General features: G+C 39.9%; 1 protein-coding gene across 3 annotated transcripts in view; it reads left to right on the top strand.

Annotated features, from left to right (window-relative positions):
• Positions 1-434: 434 nt before the first annotated feature.
• Positions 435-12,923, top strand: part of vdr0 (vitamin D receptor) — an 86,004-nt gene continuing 73,515 nt past the window's right edge. Inside the window, exons 1-2 of one of the 3 annotated variants that reach the window (XM_014146371.3) lie at positions 435-540; positions 1,018-1,159. The gene's annotated coding sequence lies outside the window, so the exon portion shown is untranslated. Of the gene's footprint in view, positions 541-1,017; positions 1,160-9,890; positions 9,958-12,923 lie in introns of those variants that run through there. The other 2 variants (XM_014146374.3, XM_014146372.3) reach the window with 2 other exon arrangements.

Here is a 12,923-nt window from a genome sequence, read left to right as displayed (position 1 = left end):
CCCCTCCTCTTCGGGATGTGGCATTCGTTTTCAATGCAGAGAGGAAGAGAGGCTTTGATGCAGCCTTTGACAATGTATAATTCATAACCAGAAACACTTTACATTTTTGTATCCACATTGTTAATGTCTCTTTCTTGCGATAGAATCATAGCTCACTGTAGAAAAACAACAACATTCACCAATTCTCCTTTCAGTCATTATGAGAAATCCCCAAATACACATAATTCCAAACTTCACAACAGCCGAATTGTTGAGCTCTTCGCTGGTTTTCTATGACGTCAGGACACACCCCTATATGGCAGGGGGGGCATCGTCTTCAATAAATTCAGAGGAGTTCTATTCGACCAAAAACATGAGACTGTCATGCTCCTCCTGTCCAATAAAAAGAGAGATTATTCTTACATGTTTGTTATGATTGGTTGCTTGTGGTGATATACTTACAGATATGCCTTTCTGCTGAGCTGTGGGGCGGGACAACGCAGAAGTGGTGGTTGTAGCTATTTATGGATAGATTAAAGATTTGCCTCCGTACGGATTAATGTAAGTATTTTTACTAATAAGCTTACAATTTGGTCTTTATAACATGCACACGTTAAATACATTTGATAATGATGCACTGACTTTCAGTAATATGTGTTTTGATGCGTTTGACACAGAAAAAATTGTTCGCTCGCGCAGCGCTGCACGCTTTTCTGGCGCTTCGCAACTGCGCGGCTAGCTCGCGGCATTTGTAGGCAGCTAGTTTGTTAATATTTGAAGTTGCTGACAATGTAGTTAGCTAATGTAATTTTACTGCGTTTAATTTGGTAATGTTGGTGAATATTATTGTTATATACTTTACGAGCTACTTAATATGGCTACCTAGCTATCTTGCTACAATATTACTTGTTTGCGAGTTATACTCCTAACGTTAGCTATTTTGTTCTGCATAATAAATGTTTTGATTTATCGTCTTTATTTATAGCTAGCCCGTTACGGTTACGTAAGGTTTGTGTGATCCATTGCCATTTCTTTCAGTTTAACACCAGAAAAGTTTCCATTGAACGAAGAATACGTTCACCAGCTACCAAACATTTGGAAAATTCTCGACCTGGCTACAAGTTTAACAGTTCCCGAGACCCTACCCAGCAAAGTAAAGAAACGTGACATGCCACATCAGGTATGAACATAGCTTTTTAGCAAGTTTGCATAATGCTAGTTAACTAACGTTAGTCACAAACTCGATTCATCCACCACAGCAGGGACTGTGATGCAGCTAGCTGAGGAACGCTCAACTCATTTTTCTTATCGAGGCTGAATTGAGTTTTGATATCTGGTCGCGGGATTTGCTAGCAACAACATTCAGTGCGGTTACATGCACACAAAAGCGATTATTTTGTATAGTCGGATTATTATAACAGTTAGATTAAAACGTTTACTTACTTTGCAAGAAGAACCTAATAATACTTTTTACATGAACACATCTGAAATCAGGTTACCTGATGGCAATCTGATAAATGCAGAAAATAGTGCTGAGTGATTAGTGCTTTTTGGTTTGGGTTCGATAATTATTTTTAAACATCGAATGCATTATGCGGGTTGAATGCTGTAACAAGACATAATAAAACGGCCAATAAAAGTCCCATGATGGTAGTGACCGCCCATTACTGCTTATCACTTATTAACCATTTATTCACATTATTTTACTTAATTCAAATATTTCAGTTGCGTATATGATTTGTTTTATTCACTGACTATTTCATTCCAAGTCATCTCATCTCTATAGAAATGCTGCCTATGCTATCTGACAAAATCACTATTTTGTAGTTCTTCAAAGTAAATGAGGCATACTTTTATGACTGCTGAATACCAACTATCAATCCCTTAGATCATGTATTTTCAAGTAGATGCTTCCCAAAGCAACTGTTATTAGTTGTTTGAAAACCAAAAAGTAACTTGCTCGGCACTAGCAGAAAACTGGCAATCAAAATAAACGTTCCACCACAGCGAACATGTTATTTTTGCTAAGCATATTCGATTCTGAGTTCGTACATATAGAGTTTGTATGTGCAAACTCCTTCCAAGATGCATGCATTCAGTTCCGAAAACACTTCACTCACGCTGAAGAGGGAGGCTCGCTCGGCTGGTGCTAGCACATGCGCAGATCAAATGCACCGCTTGTACGCCGATTTAAGGTCATTACGTGTCGTAATCATTTCGAAAGATTGCTCAGAAAACCAGGTGTTTTAATCCGCGAATGCTCTCTTGATTTTGACTTTACGCAGATTAAAGCTGCAATATGTAACTTTTTGGGGACCTGAGCAAATTCATGTAGAAATGTGACTTATCGATCTGTCATTCTCATCGAAAGCAAGTCTAAGAAAGGTATCTGTTCTACCTTCCCATTCTTAAGTTTTGTTTTTGCATCTTTTAGTTTCTGTTTTGTACACCAGCTTCAAAAATCTGAAAAATACATTATTTGGGGTTATTGAAAATATATTTAACAGCGATTTAAATGGTACAATGATTCTTTACACTTGTTTTCTCACAAACTGAAATTAGGCAAACTACTTGAATTTTAGCAACCAGGACAGTGATTTTCTACCTAGTGTACCTTTTTTAAGATGAGCAGAGTATGGTGTTTACATGATTATTGCATAATCGGTTTAATATCATTTTTATTGGGTAAACTTACTAATTGTAAACCTACTTATTGAGTTACTATCAGTCGGTCCTTGTGAAAATGTCAATTCTGAAAATGATTCTGTTTTTCCTTTACAACTGCAGTCCTGCTGAAATTCATATTTTTAATAACTTTTTGCTAATACAACCACCCACTTAAAAAATATCTAACATTTCTAAAATGTACTTTGGCCTTTGCTGCTATAGCCCATAGAAACACATTGAATTACTCATTTGTACATGGCAAAACAGACAGTCAAAAGATAAATCATAAGGTTCTGACAGGTCTGTCCTAAATGGAATCGAATAGGCTTTGTAAAAATGTGGTAGTGTGATTTTCTTTTACGTCCCATCAGGTAGCCTGCTTTTAAATGTGTCCTTGTAAACAAGATTATTAGGGAAATAGTTATTCTTGAAAGCATGTGAATGTTTTTTTAAACTATTATATTAAAGGGAAACTCTGCCACTTCATATTCATTATCTCAGCACCAAGCCAATTGTCTACATATGTGAAAAAGGCACTTTCTATCATTTGTGGTCAAAAAAGATCAGAAAGGTCCTAAAACAATGCAGGGTAGGATTTAAATGTAAGAAAAACAATGATTTTCAAAACCTGCAATTTGTTTCTAGCCATAGGGATGGTATTTCTTTCTCCCCAAATCACTGAATCTGTTTGAAAATCACTACTTTTAAAATGTTTAAACTTTTGATATCATCAGTTATAACTTCTTTACATTCAATTTTTTTCTTTTTTTTCCTGCAACTTAGAAATGTGCCATTTTTTTTCTTATGTAGACACTGGTTTGATGATGGAGATAATGAATATGAGGTTGAAAAGTTTCTGAGTTGCCCTTTTTACTCACTAAAATAGCTATATGGGTCCCAAAAAAAGATACGGGAACTAAAATGTAAAATTCTTTATTTCTACCCTTATTTCAGACACTAAACTATCTCCATATACTTCCATTCATTTTTTAAAAACTGGTTCCAGGTACCTTCATACAAGGCTTGTGGGCATCCTAGATCAAAGTGGAGAACACCATCGTGTTCACGAGAGTCTCTGGTTTCAATAGTGGTCATAATCGGCCAAACTGTTTGGATGCTACAGACGTTTTTGTGAGAAGATCGATTTTTGGGAAGTCTATGATCTGACAAACACCACTGTAGCTCTGCCACCTTTCACCGCAGATGCGGAAGGGCGATATTGGCGGATGTGGTGGATTGAGACGCAGGCCCTGCAACAAAAAAAAAACACATCTCTATCTAGGTTTGCAAACTGTCTGAAACCTTCCACTAAATTACCTGGAATTTCTCTGTAAATTTCTCTGTAAATTTAAGCCCAGGAATTTTGCTTAAATTCATCAAAAAAGTTAACTTGTAACAGTGAACTTTATTGTGGGATATGATACACATAAGGAACTTCTAGGTATTGTGGCCTATTTTGGTTAAACTATCCCCAATTCAATGGAATTGCAACCCTCTGCATGCACAGTGCATTCTTCCATCACATGTGCAGCTGATTCTCAAGATCTTGCACACTAATGAGATGCTATTGAGCCCACACTACTACACTGTCTGAGCCAAGGACTACATGCTTTCTGGTAAGTTTTGATTACAATACTGGGTCAGGTGAATATATATTTTATGACACATGATTTGTTAACTAGTAAATAGTAGCCTACAGCAAAGTGTGTTTAGCAGAAATTGTTAACAAGTTAGAAATGATTTAGTCAGTTTTTGCTACCATGTGGGTTTTAGCTTGGTTGAGCCTGCTAACTGAGTGTTTCATTTTAAAACATTTATCTTATAAAGGAGTTGATTAACTGCTTAACTATTTATCTGTACATGGAATTGTATTTTATTTATTTTTTACTCATTTTTTTTCATCAAATCTTTACAGGGAAAAGCCACGGGCTCTATCTGATTTGTGGAGAAATTTCACTGCAGCTAATGTAGAAGGAAAAGCTGTGTACATTTGCTAATACTGTGAAAAATCATATGTGAAGAATCATCTGGCCAAGTGCATAAAGTTCCCTCCACTCACAAACAAACAAGCTCTGACAAAAGTCCCTCTACTTCTATTCGAGGTGAAAATGATGAATCAGACACCTTATCGATAGCAACAGCTCAGGGTCCTCCTGGAATCCATTTTTTTTTTACTCAATGGAGGAACGTAGTCAGAGATGCTGATGAATGTTTTGCTCGAGCTGTGTATGCAACTGGTTCACCTCAAGCTCACAGGCAATGTGTATTGGAAGAGATTTCTGAATGTTCTTCGCCCAGCATACACCCCTCCAACCAGACATGCTTTATCTACTCATTTGCTGGATGCAGAGTTCAAGTGAAGGTCAAGCAAATCATAGAGAAAGCACACTGTATTGCAATCATCTCTGATGGGTGGTCGAATATTCGTGGGCAAGGAATAAGTAACTACATCTCCACCCCTGAACCAGTATTCTACAAGAGTACAGACATAAGGGACAACAGACACACCAGTCCCTACATTGCAGATGAGCTGAAGGAAGTCATCAATGACCTTGGAACACAGAAGGTATTTGCACTGGTGACAGACAATGCTGCGAACATGAAGGCCGCTTGGTCGAAAGTGGAGGAGACCTACCCTCACATCACACCCATTGGCTGTGCTGCTCATGCATTGATTCTGATTCTCAAGGACATCATGGCACTGAAAACAATGGATACACTCTACAAGAGATCCAAGGAAATGGTTAGGTATGTGAAGGGTCATCAAGTTATAGCAGCAATCTACCTCACCAAGCAAAGTGAGAAGAATAAGAGCACCACATTGAAGCTGCCCAGCAACACCCGTTGGGTTGTGTTGTCATCATGTTTGACAGTCTCCTTGAGGGGAAGGAGTCTCCATGGAATGGCCATATTACAGTCTGCCCATATGGACAGCCCCATCAAGAGGATCCTCCTGGATAATGTATTTTGGGAGAGAGTGGTAAGCAGCCTGAAACTCCTGAAACCTATAGCAGTAGCCATTGCACGGATTGAGGGAGACAATGCCATCCTGTGATGTTCAGACTGCTTGCAGATGTAAGAGAATAAATCTGTACTGCCCTGCCCAGTTCAGTGTTGCTCCAAGCAGAGGATACGGCAGTTCTGAAATGCATCAAAAAGCGTCTGGCGAACTACACTTCCAAGCAAGGGCTTTGGGATGGAGATGCAATATGGGAGTCGTGCCAACATATCTCATCAGCCACCTGGTGGCAGGGACTTTGTTGATCTGAGGCTCTTTTCTCTTTTGCCTCCATCATCCTCCAAATCCCACCAACATCACCCGCCTCAGAGCGCAACTGGTCCTTTTTTGGGAACACACACACCAAAGCACACAACAGTCTGACCAATACTAGTGTTGAAAAATTGGTGGCCATCCGGGCAATTTTGAGGCTTTTTGAGCCTGACAACGAGCCATCCTCAACAAGGTTGGAAGATGAGGCCTCACAGTCTGATGTTCAAGAGGTGGACATTGAGGAGGTCCAGGGAGAAGAGAGGAACACAACCAAAGCTTTAGTTTCTGGACTATAATTTTACAGATGTATGTTAAATGTTTTTGGGAGATGCGATGGATCATTATTCCCTTATCAGTATTCCCTTTTTGTTGTTCAGTGAAATCTTCCCATGTGAAGTGTCAACTCATTTAAAGTTCAGTTTGTAACTAAATGTTTTTTTTTTTTTCTATTGGAATGATTTAATCATTTGCAATTATGTCTACTTATAGTAAGGTAAAAGGTTTCTGTCTCCATATGATATAAAAACCTCTACATTTTAAATGGTATCTTAATATGAATTGCATATATTCTCTGTAAAGTTTCCACTTCTGAATATTCCCCAAAATGTGCAACCTATCTTAAACAGATGGATTTTTAAAATTATGTTAATTATATTTCAAGTCTTTAAAAGTAAGAGAAACAATGATTTTCAAAACCTGCAATTAGGGAGGGTATTTTTTTCCCCCATATCACTGCAAATCTGTTTGAAAATGACTTGACGCACTTGATTTATTTTTTTCTTCCTACAACTTACAAATGTGCCGTTTTCACACACAGACACTGGTTTGATTCTGGAGATACTGAATATTAGATTAAAAAAGGCGACTCAGCAACCTTTCAATCTGACTATCCACAATACTCATTATTGTGTGCATGTAACCCTACTCACTAAAAAACTGTGGGTAACGTTATATCCTCCTGTATGTGACTCGATAGACATTCTCTGTTGCGGACACATTTCTAGTAACATGGCAGTGTTCATAACCTTGCCAGACTATTAGCTTTTTTTGCCTGAGTGGTTCATTTAATTTATTTCCCCCCAAAATTCTGTTCTCTCTGTTTTGTTGCTTCAGGTTTTTTACTGTCAATCACTTGTTTAATAAAAAAAACAACACTTGCTTAAACCAAAGACTACTTTTGAGGTCTGGGAAAAATATAAAATGTTTATTTTGAGTAGTTACTCTTTTAATGGAAGTGTATACCAGCAAGAGACTATTGTTTCAGTAACCCTCATGTGATTGCAGAGTTTGCAAAACAAATGGCCACTGGATTCATAGGCTTGTTTGTAGTTCACATTTAATTGAGAAGGTTTTGGGAAAGCCTTTCCATCTGAATCAGAAGATGGTTATCGTTAGCATTGTCGCTAACAGCTACACATGTTGACATGCGCACGCACCACACACAGACAGGCATTCCTGTGCTTTTGCATTTTGTCTTATGTTTAACTTTGGCAAATGTAATGCATTTTCTAATACGTTAATACATTTAGTTGATTTCAATGAAAGTTAAACACATTAATTTTAATGTCTGGATTCTGTCAGTGTTCTCTGCAGCTCAGACTGTTCCTAAATGTTGTAGTCTGGCCTTATTTGTGGTCTGATGTATGGGTAAATTTGACGTTTTGTTTTTAGCACCATTAACCCATAGGCTAAATCTCGTACCTTTGTGAAAAGAGACTTTGTCTACGGTACTTTTTGTGGCTGATGGCCATATTACGTTGGGAGTCACTGTATTGTTTCAGAAGCCATTACCATGCAGAGATCTTGGCTGGCATGGTTGGGCTATTTGATGTGGTCAGATTGTGAGGTACTCCATGCTTTTCTGAGGCGGTGCTGATAAAACCCTTTACCCCTCACCTCCCCAGAGCAAAACAAGAGGTTCACTTCGATAGGGAAAGAGCCAGAAGATTTAGCACTGCCAATGATCTTTGTTTACCCACAAACTGTAGGCAAGAGTTGTTATCAAAGAGATTTTATGTGATGGTGGAGTTGGCAAATAATCATATCATTCTGCCAAGTAAGCATAGGCTACTTTGTAGTTAACATATAATTGAGAAGGTTTTTGGGAAAGAGTTTCCATCTACCAGAAGACTTTCATTAGCATCATTGCTAATGGCTACACAAAGTGGTAGACTCGCGCACCACACATACCCAAACGGGGAATTCTCAATGTCTCTTTAGAAAGTTGCAGGAGATACAAATCACTGATGCATTCTGTTCATGTCTTATGATAAACTTGGGCAAATTAATACATTTTCAATACATTTTGTTGATTCCTTCAGTGTCAATACATTTTTGAATATTGTTGAATACGATTTTGTCTGTATTCCTTCCGCGTTCTCCGCATTTTATATGGCCTTACATAATAGGCCCCATTCAGGCAAGTGTTCCCAGCTCATCTTGAGTTCTGCCCTAGTAGCTGGTTAGTTCAAAGTGCAGTACAAACTGTCAAGCAGAAATGTTTCCAACACCATAAACAAACACGTCCAAGTATCTTGGCTATTGCTGGTCTACAGCAATTCCCTGGCTTGTGGTGTGAGTGCACGTGTTGCTGTACAGACGGTGGGCTTTCTCTTGACGGCTCCCATATGGGCAAGGCTTGTGAAATTTTGTGTACATGCTTTGAAAACAGAACTAAATGGGTATCATTCGTTGTTCCCCCAACCACACATTGCAAACAAATAACTTGCTGTGCTGAAAGGCCCCTTGCGCATTGCGTAGGACCACCCAGCTATGAGTGACACGAGGGAGATCATTCAACAAGATAAAAATTGTCTTTTTTTTTTTTTATGAGTAGAGACCCATGCAATTATTAATTATTACCCTTTGCCTCACTGTCTTCCACTATTTTCCTTGAAGATGCAGTTTACGCCTAAGTATTTAACTGTTAAATCACTACACTCCAGTAGCCTTGCAGCCTGAGTAGTGGATTACTTTGAAAAAGGGGCTAATGGTTTCCACATGAGTGTAATTGCAATGGAACAAAATAAGTGTAGGTATAATTCAGGCCTTTAGAAAAATCGCTGATGTTATAGTTTTGTGATTAGGCCTTGGCCTTAGGGGCTTTGAGATCCCCAGGGGCGGCCAATGTTTGTAACAGGCAAGCCAGGCGGCTTTCTGTGACTGATCTGTACACCTTGACACTGTTAGTCTCCAAGCACGTTGACAGAAGCCACATGGCTGGTTAATCCTGTGCTAGCATTCAATGCCGACAGAGAAAACGACAAGTTGAAGTACTCCATTGAGAAGAATTTATGTTTTCACAAAACAGCTCTTGGAGAGGACTTTGACTTTTTCAAAAGGTTTTCATAGTGTTCATTTTTTTCTAAGTAGGTGGCTCGATCAATTGTAAAGGCCTTGCACAGTGCATACAACATGGAATTAGAGTTACCAGAGACCAAGGATTACTTCAGATTTTTTACTTTTGGCTACTCGATTACACTAGTTTAACTACCATTACCTTAATGTTTTTACTGCTACAATAACATTTGCTCGTAGTGCTCATTAAGCCTTAATGGGCAGTGTTGATGTGCTGCTGTGTAAAGTGTATCCCTGGGGCTTGCAGTGCAGGAATTCACATGCTTTTGTCCTGTGCAGTGTATGATCCCTGGACTTGGAGAGAGCATAGCAGCAGGGAGGGGCTGTGTTTTGTAAAGGACTCTGGTCTGAGCTCTCGCTCTCTGACCGGTTGTCCTCACAAAGAGGCCCAGCGCAAGGGGGATATCCACTCCTCTCTCTCGCTCCCCTCCTTCCTCTCTCTGCAGCTCATGGGTCGAGTGGATCAGGGAGGGATGGGGTGTAAACTGAGTCCACTGGATAGGATTGGTTGAGAGACAACAAGCCCCCCACTGCAGCCCCCTCCCCTTCCTGTTTGTGTCCTAGTCATGCGCACCCCAGACCCCCCCCCCCCCCCCCCCCCCTCCTCTCATCCTCACCACCGCCACTACTGCACAGAAGAGCTGCTGACTCCTGTGGATCTTCTGTGAATACAGAACACAGGGGTAAGCCCATGGAACAGGACTGAGCATGTTTGGCTTGAAGTGTTCTTCTCCACACTCTTTCCCCTTTCCTTCCACTCCTGTCTCCTCTTCTCTCCTGTTTTTGAATGGTTCTGATTTTCATTTTGGTGTCTGTCTCAGAGGTGTGTAATATGAGGTAGCTTGTTGAAATGTTTTTCTCGCTCTGGGTTTCCATCTTTGTTTTCCTGTTGTTCTTGTCCTTAGTAGCCTCTGTGGTTCTGTGCTATTTTTTTGGGCCACTCTGAGGTCTTCTCGGGTCAGATTTGTTTTGTCTGTGCTTGTAGTTTGCCAGTCATAGTATGCTTTAAACCAACACCCGCTTACCTCTCTCTTAGGAACTCTGTCAGATCAGATGACAGATATTACCCAGTGACGCAGCATGCATTAGAGTGACTTAATGGGGTAGTTAGATATAATTTTTAGTTTGGTTTCCTCTGGCATGATGTATTTGTCTGATTGCTGTATGTGGGGTTCCCTGTATGGAGGTGAAAGCGGACACCACTATGCTTCAGTGACCTTTCTGCCTACACCACAGGCTACAGTTGCGCTCATGCTGCGTTCCTGTGTTCACCTTTCATCACAGGGATGTTATTGACTTAACAAAATGCTGTTGACTATTGAAATTGAGTACCTCTGGAATGCATATGGAAAACCTAAAGAGAACGGATACAATGTGTGATTGCAAATATTGTGAGAACTAAGGACATCTGACATTTATGCTTATTCTTTGATGCTGCTCGTTAACACAGGAAACCATGAAACCTTAGTTCTGTGGGTGGCTATTGTCTCTATTGCATAATGTGTCTGTAATCTCATCTTTATTGCACTGCTGTAGTGCGGGGTGTTAACGTTTAAACGAAATTGGTATCCTTAACGTTATGAAAATCCTAAACTGAAATGTCCCCTCCACAAAATTAAAATCACAGTGCAGTTATCGCAAACATTATTATCCGCGTTATAGCCCAACTAGACAATAGGCTATAAAGGCCTGGGAAAAGTTGTGTAATTTAAATAAAACCAGAGCGGAAAAGGTTAACTTTAGGCAACTTTGGTGAAATTTGCAAAGCATGCAAGACAGATTACCAAGACACATGCACACCCGGCCTGCCCCTCTCTCTCTGTCGCGCTGGCTCGCCTGGGGTGTATTCATTACGCTGATTTATGTTACAAAACGTTTCTTAAATGGGTGCAAATGGGACCTTCCTGAATTTGGCCAATAGAAACTCATTTTAGTTGAACGATTACACCCCTGCTCTTTCTCTTCTGATGCAAGTGTATGTTGTGTGTAGAATATCCTTGCCTATTCATTAATGCTAGGCCCTACTCTACTGAAGTTGCGATACATTGCAAGCTAAGAAATTGTGAGATAAAGCATTACATTGCAAGATACAGCTTTTGATTGCCTATCAATAGGCCTAGTGCACAGCTCTGACTGTCTAGCTGGGGGCCTATACTGTGCCTCTTTCTCTCTCTTATGAAAGATACAAGTGTTTGATTAGCTGCCGTACTTCAGAGAACAGTCTCCTCTGTTCCAAAAATACTGAATCTTAGGTGTCGATTCCTAGCGGAAACTAATCTTTACACTCAGAAATGTGAGTCGACATGCAAGGAGTTGAGGAATCAATTATTTTAGTCAACTCACCACCACTACGTCGTTATCCGTTGGGGAAAAATAGCAGAGGAAAGGCAAGCGACAGCAACAAAGTCCTGTATGGCAGTTTAATGAGAAGGAAATGTAAACTTTGCTTTGTGGAATTGAGAGAGGCCAACAATAATGTTAGTACAGTTGCAATGCTTAACCATCTGAAAGGGACACATCATGAGACCCAAGCCCAGAAAGTCCGTGGCACCTTAATTGGGGAGGATGGGCTTGTGGTAATGGCTGGAGCGGAATAAGTGAAATGGTATCAAACATGTGTTTGATGCAGGGGCGGAGCCAGAATTCTTTGGGGGGGGGGGTAGGCCTAGAAAAATGTGGATAGGCATTTTTTTCCCTACTTGTTTATTACATTTATTTTGCGATGTGCACCGTATATTATTTCATAATACAATCATTTTATACTAGTGCATAGTACTTGGCGCAACCTCGTTGCATATACAAATAATTACATATCCCAGCATATTAAAATAAGACAGTTGCCAATAACATAAAACTGATCTTCAGGCGCACTTTAATCTCGATGGGCAAACGTGCCTATGTTTGATGTTACCATGTATACCACGGCGGGCAGTAGTACTATAAAAAGGTACCTTACCTTTTTAGTAGACGTATCATAAGGCGTGACCTACATCACAAGGTGCAGACAGCGAGGCTTTGAGTTGACTATAGTGATGATTTCATCATAATCCAATGTATGTCAGTTCACGCTCAAAAGACAGCAAACTGAAGTGGTTCAGCCGGGCACTTGTCATTGATGTGCGAAGACTATTTTTTTTAATCCTAGTTGTTGATGAGAAAAGTCTCTCCGCACTGCATGCTGTCATTGGAAGTATGACAGTGATCCTTAACAAAGTTTATATTAGGGAAAATATCTTCAGGGCAGCTGTCAAGTACACTCATTATGGAGGAAATGTCACTCTTGCCCATGTTAGTTTTGCGACTCAACTGCTGAATAAAAACAGTGAATTCAGCATCCTCAATTGATATTGCATAATGATCGCATATGGTCTTCAGCTGCTCTTTAAGGCCGCAGGTTTGGGATTCTTTGGAAAAGGAGACTGCGCTTGCATGATCCCATATGTGTCTTCTTGAAATCTTGAGTTTAACTCAGTAATCTGTCTGTCTAGAATATTGTTCCAAAGTTGCCTCAGGTTACTGTCACTCTTGATGCTGGATGTTTTCCCTAATGAAGTTGTGACTACACTGTCTGCCAATTTTACAGGCAGTTTTCGCTGCTGTGACGCGCTCACATCCCAATTACTAATATCATGCTTAATCATCATCTCTT

Source organism: Salmo salar, chromosome 15 (assembly GCF_965601325.2).
Source record: "Salmo salar chromosome 15, fSalSal1, whole genome shotgun sequence".
Classification (NCBI taxonomy): Eukaryota; Metazoa; Chordata; class Actinopteri; order Salmoniformes; family Salmonidae; genus Salmo; species Salmo salar.
The sequence above is the reverse complement of the archived record's forward strand: the minus strand, read 5'-3'. Positions and strand labels throughout refer to the sequence as shown.